Source organism: Cryptomeria japonica, chromosome 7 (genome assembly GCF_030272615.1).
Source record: "Cryptomeria japonica chromosome 7, Sugi_1.0, whole genome shotgun sequence".
Classification (NCBI taxonomy): Eukaryota; Viridiplantae; Streptophyta; class Pinopsida; order Cupressales; family Cupressaceae; genus Cryptomeria; species Cryptomeria japonica.
This window is the reverse complement of record NC_081411.1, coordinates 666,914,150-666,924,698: the sequence shown is the minus strand read 5'-3', so window position 1 is coordinate 666,924,698 and position 10,549 is coordinate 666,914,150.

The window sequence follows — 10,549 nt, the reverse complement described above, 5'->3', positions numbered from 1 at the left end:
ATCCACCAGTTCTTGACCGTCATTTTCTCCTCTGTCATTGACATGACCTCCCCAACAACCACCACCAACCCTCGCTGACTGCTATTCACCATCGACCTCCTTCATCGTTCGACCTCCCCGCTGGACAACTTCAACAATCTCTACAATCGCTCCCCCATGCAGTTTGCACCACCAACCCTCGCTGACTGCTATTCACCGTCAACCTCTTTCACCGTTCGGCCTCCTCGCTAGACAGCTCCGACAATCTTTGTGATCGCTCCACCGTGCAGTTTGCACCACGTGGCACGTTATCAAGGGTCTATACCTGCCATCCCAACATTGTGCATCAACTTCTTCATTGGTCCGTACTGCTGACTTATCCGCTTAGTCGATGCCATGTATCATCCATGTCATGGAATTGTACTAACATGTATTATGCGCAGTCAGCGCCACACAAGAAGGTACAATCAACACTTCATACGTCCATTCATTGTACAAATTGCACATTCAGCAGTACACATAGCTCGTTCGTACATCCACGTCATCGATCCCAATCAACAAACCATATGCCACATGTTTGCATCCTATTTGACCACGTCATTTTTGCACGGTGCCACGCAGACCAACAACGTTAGATTCTATATGCCATGTGTCTTTACCCTATTTAACCACGTTATCGTTCGTACAATACAAACATTCCACACATGCATAGAGGCGAAGTTCATTTGACGGGTTGATGAGCATCAAATTGAAGCTCATCAAATGCTGACGTCATCATATTTTTGAAATTTTTGGACCCCCTCTGCAATGAGTTTTATGGTTTTGCAAGCCAACTTTGGAGGCCCATAATTTGCTCATTTTAGCTCATTTTTTGGTGCAATTTTTTTTTGATTAGGGCTAATTTTTCGTTCTCTTCACAGTGGTGGTGTATTTTTCTAATTTTGGTGGACACATTTTTCACAATTTTCAATTTTTCGCAACTGTACCTCTCCAATCCTCAATTTTGCAACTTTAGAGGCTTCGTTCAGGCTCATACGAACTCCTTTTCAAGTGTTTTTTTTTTAAAGTGCATATTTTTTTGTCTACTTTCATGTGGTGCTATCAAATTTTCACCATTTTGAGTAGAAATTATACTTTCAATATTTGGTCATTTTTAGCTTATTTGGTACTTGTATTTTTCATGGATCTCAGCTTAGATCCCTTGAAGTATTTTTTGGAGTCTCTTTTAGCCTATTTGAGGTAGTTGTAAAGTTGAAATCAAAATTCCACTTTGCCATTTTTTGCAAGTGGTCCATTGTACACACACTAAGTATAAAGTGCCAATCATCATTTTGGGGGGTGAGGTGTTCTTGATTGAGTGAATTTGAGGGGGTGTCTTGTGCCTCTCTTTCCTTAGTGCTCTTTCATTTTGTTGCTATGGGTTCTCCTAAATTTTCAATTTTAACTCCAAATAACTATGCTCCATGGAAAATTGATGTATGAAGTAAGCTAATGGAAAATGGATTAACTCACTATATTCATGGAACTATAACTGCACCAGCTAATCCTAAATGGCTCACTAAAAATATTATGGCTATTGGGGCATTGAGGAAGTATATATCAAAGGATACCATCTTTCACATTGACAAGTGTAAAATAGTTGAGGATGCATGGGATGTCTTGGGAAAATTATACGGTCAAATTGATTAGATTAGAGGCTATCAACTTGATAATGATATCACTATGTTGGATCCCAAGAAATTTGATATAATCCAAGATTATGTTACCAAGGCAAATGAGCTAAGAGCATAGTTGAAGAGTTGTGGCATTGATAAGAAGGATGCACAGTTGGTCTACAACCTACTGGGAAAACTTCCATCAGAATATGTAGCATTTGTTTCTAGCTTCCAAACCCATCACTTGACGGTGGGTAGTTCATTCACTATGCCCACATTTAATGCATTCACATAAATGTTGATTTGAGAGCAATCCAAGTTGATGAGCGTAGGGATTCTCAAGTCTTGAAAGTCCAAGGCTTTGGTGGCTAATCAAGAGAATCAAGGAAAGGATTCCAACAAGAAGCAAAAGCAGTTCAATCCAAAGACACAACAAGATAGAGAACGATCTTCCTCTCCACAACAAAATGATTCTACATCCTCACCTACGAGGAAACCATATAAGGACAATCTTTCTTGTTCATATTGCAAGAAAAGTGGTCATGATGAGCAATGTTGCCATACTAAGCAGATTGATGAGTTGGCCAACATCCTCAAGATCCACTTATAAGAAGGATTCATCTCCTTCCCCTTCCTCGCAGTAAAAAGAAAGGGACAAACTCTTTGTGCTACTACAAGTCATGATTCAGGGAGATGGCTTCTAGATTCATCTGCTTCTCATCATACGACATCTTCATAGTCTATGTTCTCTTCATTTGAGCCTTGTAGCATGCCACCAATTTTCATGGGCAATCTTATATATATGAATGTGATTGGGAAAGGATCTATTGCCATTGGGGGTAACTCCTTCAATGATGTGTTGTGTGTACCTCATTTGACAAACAATCTTCTTTCCATCTATCAAATCACTCATGGGGCAACAAGGAAAACTTTGGACACTTGATTTAGTTATCATTTGAGACTTGAAGACTAGAGCTATTATTGCTAGAGGGGTAGTGGATCATGCATATCAATTGTATTCCTTTATAGATTTTGTTCCTATTGATGACGATGATTCTTAATATGATGATCACACATCTTGTGTTGATTCAGATATTGAAAAGTTTGGGTACTTGAACTTGGGGATTCTCACATGTGACCCCGTTCTTGAGCCTTGCATTTCATCTCCTCCTATTGATATCACATCACCTATTGCACTTGATGATGCATATATATTGTAACAGTTTTGCCTTCTTGTGATTGAGTGCAACAAGATATTTCTTGTCTTCCAGCTTCAGTTCCTTGGGGTGACTACTTGATAGACATTGCAAGTTTGTTTGTGGAGTCCTACATTGCAAATTTAGGAGACATCATTGATGATATTCACCTTCTCTTTGATGAAGATGATCCTTCTTCAATTGTTGTGAGGGAGCACTTTGACCCTCTTGTTCATTCTCTACATGATCATCTTTCGAGGTTGACATGATTGTGGATTCTTATGTACAACACTTGGAGGAGGTATGTTTATCCTTAGAGGAGACAAATGAGTCTTTGGATCGTGTTCTTCATTCATCTCCACTAGATCTTGGAGTTCCTTTTTCAACAATGTAGACGAATACATTTGATTTGAAGGGGGCAATTTTCAACACCGACATGGGGACACTTGAGCAGTTTTCAGAGAGTCCATACATCATGTGTTTTTTTCCTACATCTTCCCTTCATTATTGGGGAGACTTCATGGATACATCTTTGGTTTTGTTTCTTCCTAAGGGGAGGAAAGTTGTTAGACGGTTGTGGAGAAATTTATTCATTCAATTTTCGAGCTTCTACCATTGGTGCAGATTCTACATTGAGGGGGGGATACTTAGTCTCTCTTCTTCTCTCTTATGTGGGGACTTTTTCCACATGAGGTTTTGTCCCTCTCATACTTATTTGAGAGTTCTTTTGTATAGTCTTCATCTCTCTTTTCGGGGGGGGGGGAGTTTTTTCCCATTGAGATTTTCTCTCTTTCTTCGTTTGTGAGAGATTGCATTGGTTTTTGTGCATTTGCACATGGGTACCTAACATGGCCTAGTAGCTGAGACCCATCTTGCATTGTTGGCTTGAGTCTACATTCCCCTAAGTTGCACTTAAAGGAGGGTGTTGGTGTAAATTATGTCTCATAATTACTCTTTACTTAAGTTGACTTAGGGTATTGCATTTCATAGTAGTTTGGATATGACACACTTAGAGAAGTGTGCACATAGAGATGATGTATGTAGGAGAAATTCCACCTTTTGTGGTCTTATCTTGTTGTTATATTCCACCTTCGGTGGGTGATCCACCTCTTGTGGAATATTTTATTATTTCTCCTACCTACCCTTGTTTCTCATTGAGCCACATGTCATGATTGTGTGCACACATATCCATATGGCCTTGCCTTTATAAGAAGTCTCATCTTTCATTGTATGTAATGATTCACTTGATTTCATTTTGCATCTTTATTAGAATACAGTTTATTCTCATCAAATCTATTATCTATCTCTTATGCTATTCATTGTGCTCTAGATCTTGGCTATATTTGACAAATTCTTATGCATACATACATACATACATTTTTCTAGAATAAAAAGGTGTGGGGTTATGTAGGATGAATGCAGGAATTCCATAAAAGAGATGAATGATATAGTAGGGACATAAAATCCAAGTGTGAGTGGATCAATCAAATTAATTTGGCATGTTGAAAATTCATAACCTTATGAATGCACAATAATAAAACGCAATAAGGATGGATCCAAACCCTAGTTAAATATGATGTAAAATTATGCACATTTTAAAATTAAATATTAAAAATAAAATAAAAATTAGATGTCAAACCCCAAAAATAAAAAAGAGAGGAAGGTAGGATAGGTGAAAATAAGAGCACACGATGAATCATTAAAACTTACAGTTAGCTACAATGTACAAATAAAAATGGATCAAACCATAATAAGATATAAAAATACAATTATGCAATGAGAAAAATATATCTAAAAATACTAATTTAGAAAGGTAAACCCTAAGTCAAAAACCCTAGGTCATGTAGGAATTTCAAGTTCACTAAAATAAAAATAATAAAATAATTTTTTTACTAAAATTAGGTTTGATGTAATGCTCTGCCAAGGAACTCCCAAGGATATAAGCTAAATACACATAAGAATACATGGATTGTTTTTTAAACATATAATACATGCATCACAACCAAGTTCCAAAGCTCAAACCTCAAGGATACAACAACTAGTTGATAAACGACACTGCACAAGCGAGAGACTTAAAACATGAAAAATCAATTGAACATATACAAAGGCCTCCAAACACCAAAGGTAAGGTTAACTAGGTGTTTGGACACATACTATACCCTCCTTAAAGTTACAAGACTCGGTTTGATAAAACACGACCTTCTGCTAGATCTTAAATGTCATTGATGGGATCCGACAACCATTGACTTGCACCCTAGTACAATCAACACCACTTGAAATCACTCTAAACACCTTAGAGATACCTTAGAGGTTTCCTCAAAACTACAAGATATGAACAATACCTTTGACAAGGTTAAACCGACCTTTCAGACCCCTAGAAACCTTGTAAGATTGTCCCATTGGACTATGGCACCCAGGAAAGAATAATGCACACTAGAAGGACTAATGCATGACACACTAGTGTCTCTAACTCACACAAGTGTCCTCATTCTACACTAGTGTCCTACATTTGCGTTGTTGTCTTTTGGGATTGGTAAATCCATGCTATCATCCTCTATTCGTACAAATCTATAGGGCAAAGAGCTTCTTGGTTGGAGAAGTTGGACTCCTGGACACCACAAATGAATTGGTGAAGTCCAAATACATAGACGACACCTGAGGACCAATAAAAAGATAAAAAGGTGGGGGGATGAGTACCAAACTACACCTCCAATCACTAGGTGACACCTACAATCATAGGCAAAATCGGGTGGACCCTAAATGTATCCAATCCACCCCAAACTTCCCTAATTCACTTCAAAAACTCTAAAAATAGTACCAATTACCTTTATATCATAGGGGGTTACTTTGCAAGGCTTTTCAGACAATTGAATTCTCAAGAAAACAATGAGAAGAGACTAGAACACCACATTACACATTTATGTTCATTTTAAGCACCAAATGAAGTGATCTTAAGCACTTAACCAAGATTACCACACTTGAGAAAGAAGAAGATAACATATCCGCTTGTGCCTGATACCAACATCGACACACATAAACTATTCACTACATTTCCATTATCAGTAGATTACATCCAAATCTATAAAGAGTGTTTAATTATAAAATTACATCAATAATTACAATGCTTGAATCAATATACATGGTTTACAATTGCAAGAAATGAAGAGAAAGAAGGAGAATCTCTTGAAGCCAATCCTTGAAGCCAAGTTCACCAGTCCCTAATGGTAGTTTGCAAAGCCACCTGACCATGTGGAACCCTTAGGTCTACCTCATCGTGCTTGTGGAGATAGTCACATGGCCCAAGCACTCGAACAATGAAATGACATGGGAATACAACTTAGATGAATGACAACACGAAGCATACACTCAATACATGATTTTCATACATGAATCAAAACATGTCATACATGATCACAGAGAAATATCAAATAAAAGGGACCAAATCAACAATAAGCGATCGTCAATTAGAAGAGGAAGCATCATCAATTAGCAACACTAAAAGAAAAGGAGGAGCCATCAAGGAATGACACCAAAATTGCCATAAGGCACAATAACGAAAATGAGAAAGTAACAATAAATCCCTCAAGTGCTACTCAACTACAAGGACTTAGATACTAGAGTGCTGATGTAGGTATTTTCATCATTTACACTTGAAGGGATGGCACAACACAAAATTGAGCATCCTCTCATACTGAAGGTAATGATGGTTATGCAAGTCCCAACACTACATGTGCAAACATACCACTCTGAGTAAGATCTAGCACCCCATGTGCACGTATGCCTTCCCAAGACATCCTTGGCCTCATACTAGAACTCAAGGCGTGCTTGGGGCATCAATTATCTTATTAATGTATTATCCCACCCAAGTTTTAATTAATTCTCAATTGTCTTACTCTTTCTCTCCAATGAGTTACCTTGACAATCACTTTGGGTCCCAACCCCCATTGAGAGCCACCCCCATGACCCTTTCTAGCACCTTATCCTAAGGCTCATCCCATACAACACGAATGAAGAAAAAAAGAAAATTAAAACTATGATACATCAATTCCAAATCTAAGGCACATTTGCCCAATGTATCATCACTATTGATATTTTCACATATTGTTGAATTGACCATTTCTACCTGAGAATAGATCCTGTTCAATCCTCAGATAAAATTTCATACATAACATCCATTTTTCCACATTATAAAATCATCTCAAATTGATCAAATTCCTCATTTGGTTCAATTCACAAAATTGCCCAATAATCAGGTCCATGACTTTCCATCGTGAAAGGACCTTCAAAAAGCTTCAAATTTTGAAGTGCAAAAATCAAAATTATAAAAATATCCTTTTGACTCTAATATGCCCAACAATACATTTCCATTATCAAAATCACAATTTATGCAAATTTTCTCAATTTTGACAGTATAACATTATCTAGGGCACGTTTTAGAAATTTTAAACAAAACAATTGATACAATCCATAAAACCACTTGGTTTAAGCTAAGGGATTGTTCCAACACATCATGTTTAACAAATGAAACCAAATTTCATTAATAAGAATGAAAAAAGAAGGAGAAATCAAAGTTTCCCTAACTCAACTTGAGCAAAACTTCAAACTTGAATAAAATTGCACATAGACAATGGATGATCTATTCCTTTGGACAACAAAACAATCTTCCCAATGTCATTCCAATGAGCCTCTACCCACAAAAATCCTCCAACTCAATCTCTCCCAACAAGCAAATCAATTTCACAATGTAGTGAGATTCTAAGAGCAAAAATTGCAAATAAAAGAGTGTAAAAAGTGACTCTTTTCACTTATAAATCTCCATTACTATTCACCCCCAATTAAAACAATTAAAATAATTAAATTTAAATAACGTTTATAGATTTCCAAAGGCCTCCATTAATCAAATAATGCAATTACCTTCACTTTAAATACACATAAGGCGCTTTTGCCAATCAAATATTAAATTTATAACTTAAACCATTTAAATACATTTATATATTAAAATCGACGATATAATGCAACTTCAGTCTATATGCACATACATACTTTATGGGTCAATCACATAAAACAACTGGATTTTTTGAACAATACCAACTATGGTAGTCGAGGCTCAAACCAATAAACACATAGAAATCATCCTTATTTAGGTATGATGGGTATGTTTTTGGGATATATTTGGCCAGTGTGCTATCTCTTGTAAACCATTGTCAGGGAAGGCTATTCTCAAACTTGTGGAGCCAAATAGAGTCGATACCTGATATATGCAACCACTGAACAAACATTACGACTCCCTGTGCATATACATCATAGCCGAAACATATATATAAATATGCTCCAATCAATGTCAACATCATAAACACTATTGCTACAACATAATATAAATCACATCACCCTAAATATAATAAACCATCGAATCTAATATGTATATCATCAATTGCAATGATAAGAATTAACATCTTGAACATAATTAAATATCATAAAATATCACTAGTTACATTTTGATAATTAATCACATTTCAACACTTTTATCAACATCTCAAATACGATAAACTAAATCACAACATCAATCTATCTCATCATGCATCTCAATTCCAAAATATCAATCAATCCTCATTTAACCAAAACAACAACCTCAATAGGTCTAATATCCAAATCGGGTAAAATGTCACAACACACCAACCTCGGGAATAAAATCAGCAACGCACCATTAGGTTCTCACAATTAGGATCAAGGAGGTATACACATATTTGAATGCAATTGACCACAATAATTGAATATATAGACACCCAAAGCTCATGAGAGCACAACATAGAACATGCACTCAAAGAGAAGGCTGACATGCACAACCAAGCATTTAGAAACAAAGTCACAACAAGACAAAATATCCACATCACCAAACTTCAAATGGTGCATCCACAGCCACAATGCCAATCCAACACTGAGATACATGCAATGCAAAGCTACAAACAAGAGAGGCATTACATTTAATGAATATGATAATGAACATAACTCAAATAACCTAATTTAGAGTTGTGATGGATTATGTATCAAATTTAGAAATTCAAAATAAACATAAATAAATATACTTAAAAGGTGATTTCTATGGTTAGTAGATAGTTTCTCATTGTTTTGGTAAAAACATTTGAAGTGTAACTTAGAATCACAACTTATTAGATGCATTGGAAGTAGAATAATAAAATATAAATTAAGTCATTTCATAATTTGGATAGGTTGACTCATGTGTATAAATAGATGACTATAAAAAATCAACCCTGTCCTTCTAATGTTTGAAATCTAGTAAGGAATATGCAATGCTTAGGAAAACATTTTGGGAATCTACTAAATTATAAGGCTCATCTTCTCCACAAGAAAACCCCTAGGATAATTGGTTAAAAAATCACTTTTAAATAAGGATCAAGGATAGTAGAAAGCATGCAATAGATCTTAGATGATGCAATATTATGATAAATGATCCTATGATGCTCTCAAATGAATAATCAATAACCTTGTTGGTGCCTAGCATTGCAATGCTAAATGTGCATGGTCATCACCCCCTTATGCACTTTGGCCTTATTTTCCCATTACCTATAACTATTTTGAGATAATTCCTAGGTAATGAGTGTCCTTTATTCAAGTATGCATATGTATTATTCCTTGATATCCCGAAATATTACTAAAAGTTGATAAAATACAAGAGAGTAAGTCTAAGAGTGTTTTCATAATTTTATGCTATTGTAAGCTTTCTTTGGACTACCAAACATTACATTCTTGTCTAGTATCATTTCCAATATATAGTCACACATGAAATTTTTGTGTGGTCCTTCACTTCCTTTTTTCCATTTCCCTTTTCTTCACCCTTTTGTATGATATCATAATGAACCTAAATATTTTTCGCACTTTTGATTCTCCTCTTCTTTCTCACATAAAATGCCTATAGGTTTTGTTAGCCCCCCGTTTTCCTATTTTCTTGTCTTTGCAAAATATTGAGTCCAGACCTCCCCTTCTCCATCCCATATCTAGATATCCCTTTTCTTCCTACAATCTTCCATCTCCCCCCTTTTAAGTACTTTTATAGTGGATCTAGGTGTTTTACTCTTCCACTTCATCCACATCCCATGCCTAGTCTTACAAGTTTACCTTTAATTTTTTCCTCCCTTCTTCCTTCAAAATTCCTTTGCCAACATGAAAATTCAAACATCCTTTTCAATATTTGTTTCTCACTCCACTTTGAATCTTTGGATTTATTCTATATCACTCACACCATCCCCCATGTCTCCTTTAGGTGTTGGTAGTTATCAAAATTCAAAATTAGAAGTGTGGAGTTGCATTGACATTTTCATTGTTTTTCTAACTTTCTTAAGTGTTGAGAAATAAAGAGGTAGAGGTTTTCAAGGTTCACAAATAGCCAAAAATATGAACAAGAGTTTCTACGAGTTTGAAGTGCCAATAAGAAAATATGTGAATTAGTTCAGAAATTTGTTGATTCATCAAAATGTGATGAAGGTTTTAGGTTGGAAAAAACCACAACAAGATACGAAGGTGTAAGATAAGATGTTGGAAAGTTTAAAAGTATTTGAAATTGGAAAACACCACCAAGTTAAAAATATTCAAAATCTATGATAGAGAATTCAATTCAACTCTAAAATGTTGGCATTCCCTCCTTTCAACCATTCTTGTGAGATTTCAAGGTGCTCTTGAACTTGATGTCAAATGTGTTGTTCC